Raw genomic sequence first — 17,115 nt, forward strand, 5'->3', positions numbered from 1 at the left:
GACGAAAGAAATCCCAGTAGCCAAGATTGAAAAATTCTTTATCAGAACGATTGTATTTGAGAAACTAGGAATATCCCCGATTCAAATTTACTCTTAAGCCTAATTCTTTCATAGAAAATTGTTTCTTTAATAGTTTCAGAGCATTTTTTTCTGGTTACAGTGTTATTGGTAGTTGAATGCACTATTTTAGAGAATAAGATTTAATTTGCTTGAAATTCTTCCTTTGGCATGTGAGCCTATCGCTTTACCGGATGCTAATACATTCCGCTGACAAAAGAGTTCTATCAAAAATGTTTTGAAATTCCTTTTAAAAAGATGTTCCCCTTCGGAAAACCTTAGACTATTAAAGAATTATTTATATACAATGGAATCGTATTAAACATTGAACGAAATTCGGCTAAGAAAATTTCTTTATTACTCGCATGCCACAGTATGATTGCGAGACTGAGTTAGATATCTACCGTACAGTGCTGTCCCTATGAATTACGATAGCGGAATTTTTGTGAACTAACATAGTAGCGCAAATTTACCGCCGGTATTTAGATGTCCTTATTACGTACAATACGGACCAGTGTGGCGCCTAATTCTGATTGAATATGATACTACGAACACGTTCTGAATTGTGTATTATATTGCCTTATTTTTTAGGTAGCATATTTAATTCTTTTTAGCTAAAATTCACTTATCAATTAATTATAGTAGAATAACTTATTAATTTATATTTTTGAATATTAATTTATCATCTGAATTGACAAAATGTCCACATTTTTTCTTCGATATATTCTAATTGCGCGCAAATAATCAGGGAACATACAAACACCTGTCGCACTTTCCCAGACCATACTAGAAATACCCCGATTCAAATTTACTCTTTCAAGGCTTATTCTTTTATAGAAAAATTGTTTCGTTCAAACGTTTCATAGCAGTTTTCAGAGTTTGAGAATTTTCCTCGGAATCCGGCCCGCAAATCGGTAATTAGTTCATTCACTACGGCCGTTCGAAGACTCTGGCAAGTGAATATTATGTTAGTTCACGTTTTCCACGCTGCGATTTTTTTTTCACACCAGGTCCGCCATTTTGCTTCTACATGTGACATGCTATCACGTGATCTTAACATGTAAACGCAATAACTACCGGTATACATAAAACACGTAATCCTTATAAAACAGGAATAAGTTGAATAACTACACCCACTAAGTAACAAAACGAGAATTGGAGTCTAGAATATAATCCTTAATTATAATGTTAATAAAATTGGGGAATTATATGCTCAATTTTATTAATTATAATTTATACTGAAGTAGACACCGCGTGTAGAAGATGCTGTCCTCAATTATGCCAGATCCCAAAGAGCCCCAAGTCTAGACTTTTGTGTCCTTGTAAATAAAAAATTATACGGGGGTTTATCCTCTTAGCCTCTGCAGGGAATGAAGTCTACGTCCTTGAGCTCCTTCTGAAGGACCAAAAATAAATACAGGCCTCTCCATAGGCGTTGCTAGGATTTTTTTATGGGGGTCCGAATATCGGAAATTTGGATGAATCTAGTAAGGCAGCCAAGCTGCCTTTGACGAGGACCGAAGGTCCGAGGTCCCTATGGGGGGTTTGGGGTTCTTCCCCCAAGAAAATTTTGAAAATTAGGAGCGATTCAAAGCGTTTTCCCGCCACCTTGAGTGATTACCTTGTGGAAAAAACACGAGCTTTTATATAGTAAAAAATGAAGAAACCTAGCCGAAAAAGGGGGTTCGTTCACACCTATGCTCTCTGCTGCCACCAGACTTCATCACCACTCATAAGTCAGAAATTTATCACAACTCAAACATTTATTTGCTAAACAAACAAGCCCAATCCTGGGTTTCCACACAATTTGTCAAAGAAAATATTTATGAAAATGTAATACAAAATTAATTATTTATTTACAAATACTGGTAGGGATCAGCAGTATGACAGCCTCAGATTGTCACGAAGAGAGACAAATTATTATATTGAAATCTTTACATATTATACTAATACATAAGAAACTATTTTATATATTTTGATAATACAGCAGAGAGAATGAGACTTAAGAGTGAGACTTAAATGATTATTGCAGTATCTATATACGGGGTGCAGCAAGTTTTGTAACTAAAACTAACAGATTTGTCATAATTTGTCTGAATTTGGCGAGCATTTTTTTAACCGATCATCCGCTCTGCTAGCCATGAGGCTTGCGTCAGGGTGAAAGTATTAATATTCTGACACTCAATACATTTTTTCCTTACACTTTCTAAACTTCCTTCCGCGAAGCGACGTCTAAGGCTGGCTTCATGTCGACGCCTAGACCAACGCAACCGGCCGGATAATCGCCGATCAGCGCCACATAACCTCAGCGTTTTCAAACTTCCAAGCATTTTCAAACTTCAAAAGAAAAGATGCCATTGACCGCAATTCAAGAATGGCCAGTGACCTACCTGCAATACCTTTTGAAATCATTCCCCGAAGCTTTTGTTATTGGTGATGCAACCAATCACCGGCTATGAATTTTAAGGGGTCAGTTAAAAACTGGTGGGCGCTCCTACAAGTTGTCATTACACTTGGAAATTCTACACGGCGAAGAAGTCTCTGTCGCTGGTTATTGCTCAGATAGGACACATTTTAGAAAAAGAGAATTTTCATTAGATTATAACAAACGCAGCTGAGCTGATAAACTATTTATTATTAATACAACTGGATTTTGGCAGCAGGACACGGAATTTAAATATGACTTTAAGATTGACTCTTAAATAAAAGGATTACATTTTCACGGTTGCTGTAAGGTAGGTGGAACATTTATTTAACATTAGCGGTCGAAATTATGTTTTATAGGTTTAGATTTAGGAAAAAATAGTTGCACTTTAGGTTAGGGTTAGGTTAGGTTTAATTAACAGGTATCGGTAGCCAGTGTTACAGCTTCATGGAAGATACAACAGACTCGCCTACTGATGAAAGAGCGGTTCGAATTGAATAAGGTAGGACGTATTTCAGCGTGGACTTATCAACTTCAGTTGATACGTCCATGATTTCAGTGAGAAGAAAAAGACCCCCCGAGCCACAGAAGATCGAACCCGAAGTTGAATGATGATGACAGAGTGGCTTGAAAAAATTCAGGTGCGACTTGTATGATATGTCTAATAGTTCTTGTAGATCAATAGAATTGATGTTAGTTCTAACTAGTTATTTGACCCCCCAATTAAAACATAATTTCAACCGTTAATTCTTAGGTATTTTGAATATATTTCCAACGCCCCCCACCCTTAAAACGAAGCTTCCACGATTTTGTGAGTAAAGCGTGACTATGGTAGGATGAGGAATTGACGATTTGGACTTGACAACTTTTTTCTACATAATAGAAACTACATAAACGTTAAGACATGAAGAGCTAGGGGGGTTGGACTATTAACCCCCCCAAAATACGAACAGAAAACAGTGTGATACAAATATAAAACAATAGACAAATATACACTAATACAATATTACACATTAAATGATAGAATTAAATTTTTCATGTGCCATTTTATTTTGAAGTAACCTCGCGCCATTTTTTCGAAGTCTCATCTCGCACCATTTTATTTTAAAGTCTCATCTCGCGCCATTTTATTTCGAAGTCTCATCTCGCGCCAATTTATTTTGAAGTCATCTCGCGCCATTTTATTTTGAAGTCTCATCTCGCGCCATGTTATTTTTCATCTCGCGCCATTTTATTTTGAGGTTATCTCGCGCCATTTTATTTTTAAGTAATTTCGCGCAATTTTGTCTTTTTGCGCATCCCAGATACATCACTTATTTTGTTGTTCTGTAATTAATCATATATCAACTCACTCAGTTATGTATTGTAATATATGTATTGTATTATGTATTGTATTATGTATTGTACCATGTATTATATTATGTATTGTATTGTATTATGTATTTTACCATATATTGTAATATGATATGTATTGTACCATGTATTGTATTATGTATTGTAATATGTATTGTATTATGTATTTGTAATTACTCTTCCAACTCGGTTCTCTCTAATTAGTGTCAGTCTGCCTATAAATACTGATTAGTAGCGAAAGCTTGTGCGTCAAATAAACCTATATTGTATACTTATACTTGTCTCGTTATAATTATTCTAAACCCGGTTTATACCCCAGGCTCCTCTACGGAATAAGGGAACATCGTGTTTTAATTCCTGATTCGGACCCACTGTCGCAGCCTTCGTCAGTGGACACAGGACAACTCGGGCTGGATTCGAACCACTGAAAGCAGCAGGCCCATTTCTCTTGGACATTGAGGAAAACTTCTAAGACAAAGATTCGATTTTCAGCCTTCTTCGACGAAGAGAACTTCAGTGGGACAATACTCAGAATTCGAACTTGTGGAATGAACCTGTTTCGGAATTTTCTGCGAAGCTTCATTTTTCTAGAGGAAAATAAATCAATTTCATATCGGTAACTATTACGACGAGTAATAGGAAAAATTGTGCCGAAATTGAGAGTATTGAAACAAACACAGCTAACCTACACGGCTGTCTGGAATCAGTTGTTTCGGGATGAAAAATTTGCAGAAAATTCCGAAACATTTTCATTCCATCACGAGGAGACTGAAATTGACTGGTGACCCGCGTACGCTGGGCGAACTTTGGTTATCGGAGTTAGTCGCGACTATAGTCGAACTAAGTGAAACCGAATAATGTCAGTTAGTCGGAACCATAGTCTGGAAATAGTTCGGAAATAAAGCGCATTCGGTTATTAGTTCCGACCACTAGTCGACTAGATACGAGAACTGAATTTGGCCCTTACTGAGGAACTAGGATTCTGACCCGGCGGACACGACCATCAGCCAGGAACAAGATAGTCCCGACCAGTCTGACCAGTGTGTGGTCGGCGGATGAGAGAGGATTAATGTACAAGGCAAGCAACATCGGAGCCTCGCTTGGAAGGTCTCCACTGAAGGCGCTGCGATGCACTAATCTCGGTAAGTGGACTTTATATGAATAACATGACACTAAACGCAGACGCGAATTTCTTTTTCACACCAGGTCCGCCATTTTGTTACTACATGTGAAATGCTATCACGTGATCTCAACATGTAAACGCAACAACTGCCGGTATACATAAAACACGTGTTCCTTTTAAACAGGAATAAGTTGAATAACGAAACCTACTAAGTAACAAAACGAAAATTGGAGTCTAGAATATAATCTTTAATTAAAATGTTAATAAAATTGGGGAATTATTTGTTTTATTACATTTTGTTACATAAATTTGCAGCATTTTGGTTACTCTGTCTCTACTACGTACGACTCTAACTCTTAGGCCATTTAGACCGAAGAGCATTCGAGATTGATCGTCACGTTTGCACGACTGCTCTGTTCAACTGAATCGATTTTAGAGAATAAAATTTAATTTGCTTGAAATTCTTCCTTTGGCATGTGAGCCTATCGCTTTACCGGATACTAATACATTCCGCTGACAAAAGAGTTCTATCAAAAATGGTTTGAAATTCATTTTAAAAGGATGATCCCCTTCGAAAAACCTTAAACGATAGTAGAATTATTCATATACAATGGAATCGTATTAAACATTGAACGAAATTCGACTAAGAAAAATATCTTTATTACTCGCATGCCACAGTATGGTAGCGAGGCTGTGTTAGATATCTACCGTACAGTGCTGCCCCTATGAATTACGACAGCGGAATTTCTGTGAACTAAAATAGTGGCGCATATTTACCGCCGGAATTTAAATTTCCTTATTACGTACAATACGGACCAGTGTGACGCCTAATTCTGATTGACTATGATACTATGGATACGTTCTGAATTTTGTATGATATTGCCTTATTTTTTAGGTAACATATTTAATTCCTTTCAGCTAAAATTCACTTACTTATCAATTAATATAGTATTTATATACAGAATAACTTATTTGTTTACATTTTTGAATGATAATTTATCATCTGAATCGACAAAATGTCCATATTTTTTCTTCGATATATTCTAAATGCGCGCAAATAATCAGGGAACATACAAACACCTGTCGCTCTCTCCCAGACCATACTAGAAATACCCCGATTCAAATTTACTCTTTCAAACTCTTATTCTTTTATAGAAAAATTGTTTGCTTCAAACGTTTCAGAGCAGTTTTCAGAGTTTGAGAATTTTTCTCGGAATCCGGCCCGCAAATCGGTAATTAGTTCGTCCACTACGGCCGTTCGAAGACTCTGGCAAGCGAATATTATGTTAGTTCACGTTTTCCACGCTATCGTTATACATAGGGGCAGCACTAGACGGTCGAGATTGAATTGATCGCGCTATTTTTACTGTGGAGCGGGCTCAATTCAATCGCTAATTCTTTATTTACAGTGAACTATTCCTTCAATTGGTAAAGACTTTAAAGCCACGATGATTTTAAATGTACGAATTTTGATATTGGGTAAAAATATAAGAATTCATGATATTTCATGTCCTCAGGGACGCACAGGGGGACCTCACTCCAGTTTTCGCAGACATGTCACGACACAGTGAAGCCGTGACTCGACCAGTTAGTTACAATGGCTTTCTCCTCCCACTGCCACAGGCTGGGCTCTTGTGTAAAACGAGAATCTGTTAATCCAGTGCCGTACTGAAAACTGCTGAAAACTTTTGCTTAAGCCTTTACTATGTCAGAGTTATTGTGCTGTTTTGCTTCCTTTTCACCCATCCTCCCCCAACCTCTCATCCCAACCTCTCACCCCATCCTCCCTCAACCTCTCACCCCATTGTCCCTCAATCTCTCACTCCATCCTCCCCAACCTCTCAGTCAGTCTCGCTGTTAATGTGATTTCAATTTTATATTTCAGGTTTTCTTCAGGCTGTCGTGTAAACTTCATCACAAATACTGGATGTGGTGGACTTCAACTGAAATTTATCACAGTTTTACTTCTTCAGTCAACTTCTTCTGGACTACTAGTGAACTAACTGGACTACTAGTGAACTAACCGGACTATTAGTGAACTAACTGGACTACTAGTGAACTAACCAGACTATATGTGAACTAACTGGACTATTTAGTCAACTAACCGGACTTAGTGATTGATATTCATAAAAAAACAGTCATTGGTGGACTCCAGGAGGTGTGGAACTCTGTATGTGGATTTGTGGAACTCGGTGGACTACCATTACTGCTAGACAAGAGCTGGTGAGTGTGTGAGTAGAATTTCTTATAAGTTTCCCAAACAATTATGAGAAAGCAGTTTATCTGTAAACACTGTTTACTGCATTTCATGAGAATTGTCAATGGGGTTATTTGAAGCAGCCTGTAATTGTGTTGCAGAAATTATAATTCAGGGTTTTAGTAAGAGCATCAATTTCTGCCTTAAGAATTAATTGAATATTTGACATCATTGAATAAAATTCGTTTTTGGGCCGAATTTCCCAGGCAAATTTCATTAAAATTTGTGACGAAATTAAGGGGGTCAAAACACGAAATCCTGAATATCTCATTTTAGGTGCTTCGGATCCAAAATCTAACCCCATATTCGCAATCAGCACCCCAAAAAACACGTCTGCACAAAATTTCATTAAAATTGGGCCAAAAAAATATTTTTACTTTGTACCCCATTTTGGGGTGCATATTTTGGGCATGAAAACCCTTATTTGCCCATGCAGATGAATTCCGATTCAAAATCTGATTTCGGATCCGGAATCTACACCTCAGAATACATATTCCTACCAAATTTCGAAGGAATCAGAGAAAAAAAAGTTTTCGCCGAAAAAAAACTCCTGACCTTAGATTTTTGCCATTTTTGGCCAAAAAACCGAATCTCTTCGATTTGCTTGAAATTTGAGTCCTTTATATTTTCAGGGGTGCTGATTCCAAATCTGCAATCAGATTTTGAATATCTTGAAAACTCTGGGATCCAAGGCCTTTTGAAAAATTAGGGGTCCCCCAAAAAATTCGAATTTCTCATTTTCTGGGCAGCGGATCCGAAAAATTCGTTCAGATTTGCGATCAGCACCCTTTACTACATGTCTGAACGGAATTTCATCAAAATCGGAGACAAAAAATATTTTACCCCTGACACCCATTTTGGGGAGTAGCCTACCTTAGATTGCCATTTCTCTGATACACCGGTAACTAGACTTAACTCTAACTGTGTATAACTGATTGGTGGCATCAAATTTATTAACTTTCATTTATATCTTTTAGGATGTTTGTCATCATTAGGATGGAATTATTGACTTTTTGAGTTTGATGATCAGGATCAGATGAACTGGATAAATATGTGTGGGCAGTGTTAGAACTCACCGGGAGGATAAACAAACAAACGAACACATATTGGGAGAACTTGACTTCAAATTTACTCTTAAGCATTATTCTTTAATAGTTTCTGAGCATTATTTCTGGTTACAGCGTTAGTTGTAGTTGAATGCACTAATTTAGAGAATAAAATTAAATTTGCTTGAAGTTCTTCCTTTGGCATGTGAGCCTACCGCTTTACCGTATGCTAATACATTCCGCAGACAAAAGAGTTCTATCAAAAATGGTTTGAAATTCGTTTTAAAAGGATGATCCCCTTCGAGAAACCTTAAACGATAGTAGAATTAGTCATATACAATGGAATCGTATTAGATAATCAACGAAATTCGGCTAAGAAAAATATCTGTATTGCTCGCATGCCACAGTAAGATCGCAAGGCTGAGTTAGATATTTACCGTACAGTGCTGCCCCTATGAATAACGATAGCGGAATTTCTGCGAACTAAAATAGCGCATATTTACCGCCGGAATTTAAATGTCCTTATTACGTACAATACCGACCAGTGTGTCGTCTAATTCTGATTTAATATGATACTATGAATACGTTCTGAATTTTGAATATTTTTTAGGTATCATATTTAATCATTTTTAGCTAAAATTTACTTACTTATCAATTAATATAGTATTTGTATACTGAATAAATTATTCATTTTCATTTTTTGATGATAATCTATAATCAGAATTGACAAAATGTCCATATTTTTTCTTCGATAAAGTCTATTTGCGCGCAAATAAACAGGGAACATACAAACACCTATCGCTCTCTCCCAGACCATACTAGAAATACCCCGATTCATCTTAACTCTTTTAAGGCTAATCTTTTATAGACAAATTGTTTGGTTCGAACGTTTCAGAGCAGTTTTCAGAGTTTGAGAATTTTCCTCGGAATCCGGCCCGCAAATCGGTAATTAGTTCGTCCACTCCTGCCGTTCGAAGACTCTGGCAAGCGAGTATTATGTTAGTTCACATTTTCCACGCTATCGTTATACCTAGCGGCAGCACTAGACGGTCGAGATTGAATTAATCGCGCTATTTTACTGTGGAGCGGGCTCAATTCAATCGCTAATTCTTTATTTACAGTGAACTATTCCCTCAATTGATAAAGACTTTAAAGCCGCGATGATTCTAAATGTACGAATTTTGTTATTGGTAAAAAAGATAAGAATTCATTCACGATGTTTCATTTTCAGTCCTCAGGTACACACACTTTAGGGGGACCTCACTCACTCCAGACCCACGGGCCACAGTGACTTTGCAGACACTTCGACAGTCAGTGACTAGTGAGGCCGGGACCTACTCAAATTTAGTCTGAATCAGTCAGTCGTTTTTACTACGGGTTCTGGGTTGTTTAGGGAACGACGGTTAGGTGCTAGACTAACAGGGACCTCACTCGGTGTCAAAAACCACTTTCTAGCCTACACGGGCCGCACTACCCTAGCCGCTTGCATTGCACATGGTGCAGCAGGCGATAGTTTCACAAATCTTGATGAACTGTTCTTCAACTTCCTCCGGCACCACATCTTGTTCAGCAGGTTAAGACCAGCTGACTCGACCATTTAGTTACACCAGCTTTCTCCCACTGCCACAGGCTGGGCTCTTGTGTAAAACGAGAATCTGTTAATCCAGTGTGACTGAAAACTGCTGAAAACTTTTGTTTAAGCCTTTACTTTGTCAGAGTAATTGTACTGTTTTGCTCTCTTTTCACCCATCCTCCCTCAACCTCTCACCCGACCCTCCCTCAACCTCACAAACCACCCTCTTCAACCTCTCACCCCATCCTCCCCAACCTCTCACCCCATCCTCCCTCAACCTCTCAGTCAGTCTTCCTGTTAATGTGATTTCAATTTTATATTTCAGGTTTTCCTCTGTCGGGCTGTGGTGTAGTACTCGACGTGGTGGACTTCAACTGAAATTTATCACAGTTTTACTTCTTCAGTCAACTTCTTCCGGACTACTAGTGAACTAACTGGACTACTAGTCAACTAACCGGACTATTAGTGAACTAACTGGACTATTTGTGAACTAACCAGACTATATGTGAACTAACTGGACTATTTAGTCAACTAACCGGACTATAAGTGGAGTGATACTCATAAAAATACAGTGTGGAACTCTGTATGTGGATTTGTGGAACTCGGTGGACTACCATTACTGCTAGACAAGGGCTAGTGAATGTGTGAGTAGAATTTCTTATAAGTTTCCAAAACAATTATAAGAATATGTATTCATCAATTTTAATTTGTGAAAATAAATTATATTATGTTCATTTCTTGTATTTTGTTTGTTGAATTGCATAGAGTTTTGCATTTAAGATTTTGATTTTATTCGGGCAGTTCCTACGGACCGGTCATACCGGAATATAAGGAGTTTTAAAGGGAGAACTTTTCATATTTCGAGCAAGTGTCTGCTTCGCTTGCCCAATAACTGTAGACTCTCCTACAGTCGTTTCGTAAGCAAATTTTTAGAATCGACTGAATTCATGAATTTGCAAGTAAGACTTGCAAATTCATGACCATGACCGAATGTTTTCATCTATTACTACATCATATTTTTCAGGTTGGAGGCGCAAGGCGTTGGAGGTGCATATATTTGAAACAATATATCTCGTCGCGCTCGACTAACTGGAGCCACAAGCCTTTTTCCTGTTTGGCGTAACAGTATTTCTCAGCCGAGGGCTATCACCATTCACTTCTTACTCTTCACCATCAGAATACATTACCACATATTTCCTGAAGATGAAAATTTGGCCAAAATGACTGTCATGTCTGTTTTTAGGATGTTTGTCATCATTAGGAACTATAGTACCGGTATTTATTGACATTTTTGTTTGTTGATCAGGACTACATCGAACTGGATGTTGGCAAGCGTTAGAACTCACTGAGAGGATAAACAAACAATCGAACACATATTGGGAGAACTTGACTTCAGTTATAGTGAACTTTACGAGGACTAAATATGTGACACTACCGATTTGCTTTTGAACTAAAAACAGGGCAACTGAAAAAAAACTGTGTGGCATCTAGAACCTGTCGTTCTCTCCCAGATGAAACTAGGAATATCCCCAATTCAAATTTACTCTTAAGCCTAATTCTTTCATAGAAAATTGTTCCTTTAATAGTTTCAGAGCATTTTTTCTGGTTACAGTGTTAATGGTAGTTGAATGCACTATTTTAGAGAATAAAATTTAATTTGCTCAGAATTCTTCCTTTGGCATGTGAGCCTATCTCTTTACCGGATGCTAATACATTCCGCTGACAAAAGAGTTCTATCAAAAATGGTTTGAAATTCGTTTTAAAAGGATGATCCCCTTCAAAAAACCTTAAACGATAGTAGAATTATTCATATACAATGGAATCGTATTAAACATTGAACGAAATTCGGCTAAGAAAAATATCTTTATTACTCGCATTCCACAGTAAGATAGCCAGGCCGAGTTAGATATCTACCGTACAGTGCTGCCTCTATGAATTACGATAGCGGAATTTCTGTGAACTAAAATAGTAGCGCATATTTACCGCCGGAATTTAAATTTCCTTATTACGTACAATACGGACCAGTGTGGCGCCTAATTCTGATTGGATATGATACTATGAAAACGTTCTGAATTTTGTATGATATTTCCTAATTTTTTAGGTAACATATTTCATTCTTTTTAGCTAAAATTCACTTACCTATCAATTAATGTAGTATTCATATACAGAATAACTTATTCGTTTACATTTTTGAATGATAAAATTGACAAAATGTCCATATTTTTTCTTCGATATATTCTAATTGCGCGCAAATAATCAGGGAACATACAAACACCTGTCGCTCTCTCCCCGACCATACTAGAAATACCCCGAGTCAAATTTACTCTTTCAAGGCTTATTCTTTTATAGAAAAATTGTTTGGCCAGACGTTTCAGAGCAGTTTTCAGAGTTTGAGAAATTTCCTCGGAATCCGGCCCGCAAATCGGTAATTAGTTCGAAGACTCTGGCAAGCGAGTATTATGTTAGTTCAAATTTTCCACGCTATCGTTATACATAGGGGCAGCACTAGATGGTCAAGATTAGATCGCACTATTTTTACTGTGGAGCGGGCTCAATTCAATCGCTAATTCTTTATTTACAGTGAACTATTCTCTCAATTGATAAAGACTTTAAAGCCACGATGATTTTAAATGTACGACTTTTGAATTGGGTAAAATGGATAAGAATTCATCATATTTTATGTCCTCAGGGCCCGGGACGCACAGGGAGACCTCACTCCAATTGACTTCGCAAGCACGTCACGACACACTAGTGAGGCCGGCCAGGCCCTGACTCGACCAGTTAGTTACAATGGCTTTCTCCCTGCCACAGGCTGGGCTCTTGTGAAAAACGAGAATCTGTTAAACCAGTGTGACCAGGGGACTGAAAACTGCTGAAAACCTTTGCTGAAGCCTTTAGGCTACTATGTTAGAGTAATTGTACTGTTTTGCTCCCCTTTTCACCCATCCTCCCTCAACCTCTCACCCCATCCTCCCTCAACCTCTCACCCCATCCTCCCTCAACCTCACCCAACCTCATCATCCCATCGTCCCCAACCTCTCACCCCATCCTCCCTCAACCTCTCACTCCATCCTCCCCCAACCTCTCACCCCATCCTCCCCCAACTTCTCGCAGTCAGTCTCCCTGTTAATGTGATTTCAATTTTATTTTTCAGGTTTTCCTCTGTCGGGCTGTGGTGTTAACTTCATCACGAATACTGGACGTGGTGGACATCAACTGAAATTTATCACAGTTTTACTTCTTCAGTCAACTTCTTCCGGACTACTAGTGAACTAACCCGACTATATGTGAACTAACCGGACCATTTAGTCCATTTAGGACCATTTAGATTGATACTCATAAAAAACAGTCAGTGGTGGACTCCAGGAGGTGTTGAACTCTGTATGTGGATTTGTGGGACTCGGTGGACTACCATTACTGCTAGACAAGGGCTGGTGAGTGTGAGTAGAATTTCTTATAAGTTTCCCAAACAATTATGAGAAAGCAGTTTATCTGTAAACACTGTTCACTGCATTTCATAAGAATTGTCAATGTGGTTATTTGAAGCAGCCTGTAATTGTGTTGCAGGAATTATAATTCAGGGTTTTTAGTAAGAGCATCAATTTCTACCTTAAAAATTAATTAAATATTAAAAATTAATTGAATATTTGACATCATTGAATAAAAATCGTTTTTGGACCGAATTTCGAGGGCGAATTTCATCAAAATTTGTGACGAAATTAAGGGGGTCAAAACACGAAATCCTGAATATCTCATTTTAGGAGCCTCGGATCCTAAATCTAACCTCATATTTGTACCCAGCACCCCAAAAAACATGTCTGCACTAAATTTTATTAAAATTGGGCCAAAAAAATATTTTGACTTTGTACCCCATTTTTGGGGTGCATATTTTGGGCATTAAAACCCTTATTTGCCCATGAAGATGAATTCCGATTCAAAATCTGATTGCGGATCCGGAATCTACACCTCAGAATACATATTCCTACCAAATTTCGAAGGCCTTAGATATTTGCCATTTTTGGCCAAAAAATCGAATCTCTTCGATTTGCTTGAAATTTCAGTCATTTATATTGTCAGGGGTGCTGATTCCAAATCTGCAATCAGATTTTGAATATCTCGAAAACTCTGGGGTCCAAAGCCTTTTGAAAATTTAGGGGTCCCCCAAAAAATTCGAATTTCTCATTTTCTGGGCCTCAGATCCTAAAAATTCGTTCAGATTTGTGATCAGCACCCCAGAATACATGTCTAACCGGAATTTCATCAAAATCGGAGACAAAAAATATTTGACCCCTGACACTCATTTTGGGGAGTAGCCTACCTTAGATTACCATTTCTCTGATATACCGGTAACTAGACTTAACTCTTACACTGTGTATAACTGTTTGGTGGCCTCAAATCTATTAAGTTTCATTTATATCTTTTAGGATGTTTCTCATCATTAGGATGGAATTATAGACTTTTTGAGTTTGATGATCAGGATCAGATGAACTGGATAAATATGTGTTGGCAGTGTTAGAACTCACCGGGAGGATAAACAAACAAACGAACAAATATTGGGAGAACTTGACTTCAAATTTACTCTTCTTTAATAGTTTCCGAGCATTATTTCTGGTTACAGTGTTAGTGGTAGTTGAATGCACTATTTTAGAGAATAAAATTAAATTTGCTTGAAGTTCTTCCTTTGGCATGTGAGCCTACCGCTTTACCGGATGCTAATACATTCCGCAGACAAAAGAGTTCTATCACAAACGGTTTGAAATTCGTTTTAAAAAGAGAATCCCCTTCTAAAAACCTTAAACGATAGTCAAATTATTCATATACAATGGAATCGTATTAGATAATCAACGAAATTCGGCTAAGAAAAATATCTGTATTACTCGCATGCCACAGTAAGATAGCGAGGCTGAGTTAGATATTTACCGTACAGTACTGCCCCTATGAATAACGATAGCGGAATTTCTGTGAACTAAAATAGTAGCGCATATTTACCGCCGGAATTTAAATTTCCTTATTACGTACAGTACCGACCAGTGTGTCGTCTAATTCTGATTAAATATGATACTATGGATACGTTCTGAATTTTGTATGATATTTCCTTATTTTTAGGTAACATATTTGATTTTTTTAGCTAAAATTCACTTACTTATCAATTAATATAGTATTTGTATACAGAATAAATTATTCATTTTCATTTTTTAATGATAATTTATCATCAGAATTGACAAAATGTTCATATTTTTTCTTCGATTATAGTCTATTTGCGCGCAAATAAACAGGGAACTTACAAACACCTGTCGCTCTCTCCCAGACCATACTAGAAATACCCCGATTCAAATTAACTCTTTTAAGGCTCATTCTCTTATAGAAAAACTGTTTGGTTCGAACGTTTGAGAGCAGTTTTCAGAGTTTGAGAATTTTCCTCGGAATCCGGCCCGCAAATCGGTAATTAGTTCGTCCACTCCTGCCGTTCGAAGACTCTGGCAAGCGAGTATTATGTTAGTTCAAATTTTCCACGCTATCGTTATACATAGCGGCAGCACTAGACGGTCGAGATTGAATTAATCGCGCTATTTTACTGTGGAGCGGGCTCAATTCAATCGCTAATTCTTTATTTACAGTGAACTATTCCCTCAATTGATAAAGACTTTAAAGCCGCGATGATTCTAAATGTACGAATTTTGATATTGGTAAAAAAGATAAAAATTCATACATGATATTTCATTTTCATGTCCTCAGGTACACACACAGTTTAGGGGGACCTCACTCCAGTGACTTCGCAGACACTTCACGACAGTCAGTGGAGGCCGGGACCTACTCAAATTTAGTCTGAATCAGTCAGTCGTTGTTACTACGGGTTCCGGGTTGTTTGGGTAACGACGGCTAGGTGCTAGGCTAACAGGGACCTCACTCGGTGTCAAAAACCACTTTCTAGCCTATACGGGCCGCACTACCCTAGCCGCTTGAATTGCACATGGTGCAGCAGGCGATAGTTTCACAAATCTTGATGAACTGTTCTTCAACTTCCTCCAGCACCACATCTTGTTCAGCAAGTTACACCAGCTTTCTCCCACTGCCACAGGCTGGGCTCTTGTGTAAAACGAGAATCTGTTAATCCAGTGCCGTACTGAAAACTGCTGAAAACTTTTGCTTAAGCCTGAGTTATTGTGTTTGCTTCTCTTTTCACCCATCCTCCCCAACCTCTCACCCCACCCTCCCTCAACCTCTCAACCCACCCTCCCCAACCTCTCACCCCATCCTCCTTAAACCTCTCACCCCATCCTCCCCAACCTCTCACCCCATCCTCCCTCAACCTCTCACCCCATCCTCCCCAACCTCTCATCCCATTGTCCCTCAACCTCTCACCCCATCCTCCCCAACCTCTCATCCCATTGTCCCTCAACCTCTCACCACATCCTCCCCCAACCTCTCATCCCATCCTCCCCCAACCTCTCACCCCATCCTCCCCCAACCTCTCATCCCATACTCCCTCAACCTCTCACCCCATCCTCCCCAACCTCTCACCCCATCCTCCCTCAACCTCTGACCCCATCCTCCCCAACCTCTCACCCCATCCTCCCTCAACCTCTCAGTCAGTCTCCCTGTCAATTTTATATTTCAGGTTTTCTTCGGGCTGTTGTGTAAACTTCATCACAAATACTGGACGTGGTGGACTTCAACTGAAATTTGTCACAGTTTTACTTCTTCCGGACTACTAATGAACTAACTGGACTATAAGTGGATAAAAAAACAGTCAGTGGTGGACTCCAGGAGGTGTGGAACTCTGTATGTGGATTTGTGGAACTCGGTGGACTACCATTTCTGCTAGACAAGGGCTAGTGAGTGTGTGAGTAGAATTTCTTATAAGTTTCCAAAACAATTATGAGAAAGCAGTTTATCTGTAAACACTGATTTCTGCATTTCATAATAATTGTCAATGTGGCTATTTGAGGCAGCCTGTAATTGTGTTGCAGGAATTATAATACAGGGTTTTTAGTAAGAGCATCAATTTCTACCTTAAAAATTGATTGAATATTTGATCATTGAATAAAATTCGATTTTGGGCCGAATTTCCCAGGCAAATTTCATCAAAATTTGTGACGAAATTAAGGGGGTCAAAACACGAAATCCTGAATATCTCATTTTAGTTGCCTCGGATCCAAAATCTAACCCCATATTCGTAATCAGCACCCCAAAAAACATGTCTGCACTAAGTTTCATTAAAATTGGGCCAAAAAAATATTTTGACTTTGTACCCCATTTTTGGGGTGCATATTTTGGGCA

At 38.3% G+C, this 17,115-nt stretch overlaps 1 long non-coding RNA gene across 1 annotated transcript in view; it reads left to right on the forward strand.

Annotated features, from left to right (window-relative positions):
- The first annotated feature begins 4,836 nt into the window (after positions 1-4,836).
- The window catches only part of LOC141913280 (uncharacterized), a 167,615-nt gene continuing 155,336 nt past the window's right edge, over positions 4,837-17,115 (forward strand). The window contains exons 1-2 of the long non-coding RNA XR_012620266.1: positions 4,837-4,977; positions 6,844-7,189. This is a non-coding gene — a long non-coding RNA (uncharacterized LOC141913280). The remainder of the gene's footprint in view (positions 4,978-6,843; positions 7,190-17,115) is intronic.

The sequence above is a fragment of the Tubulanus polymorphus genome, chromosome 11, assembly GCF_964204645.1.
Source record: "Tubulanus polymorphus chromosome 11, tnTubPoly1.2, whole genome shotgun sequence".
Lineage (NCBI taxonomy): Eukaryota > Metazoa > Nemertea > Palaeonemertea > Tubulaniformes > Tubulanidae > Tubulanus > Tubulanus polymorphus.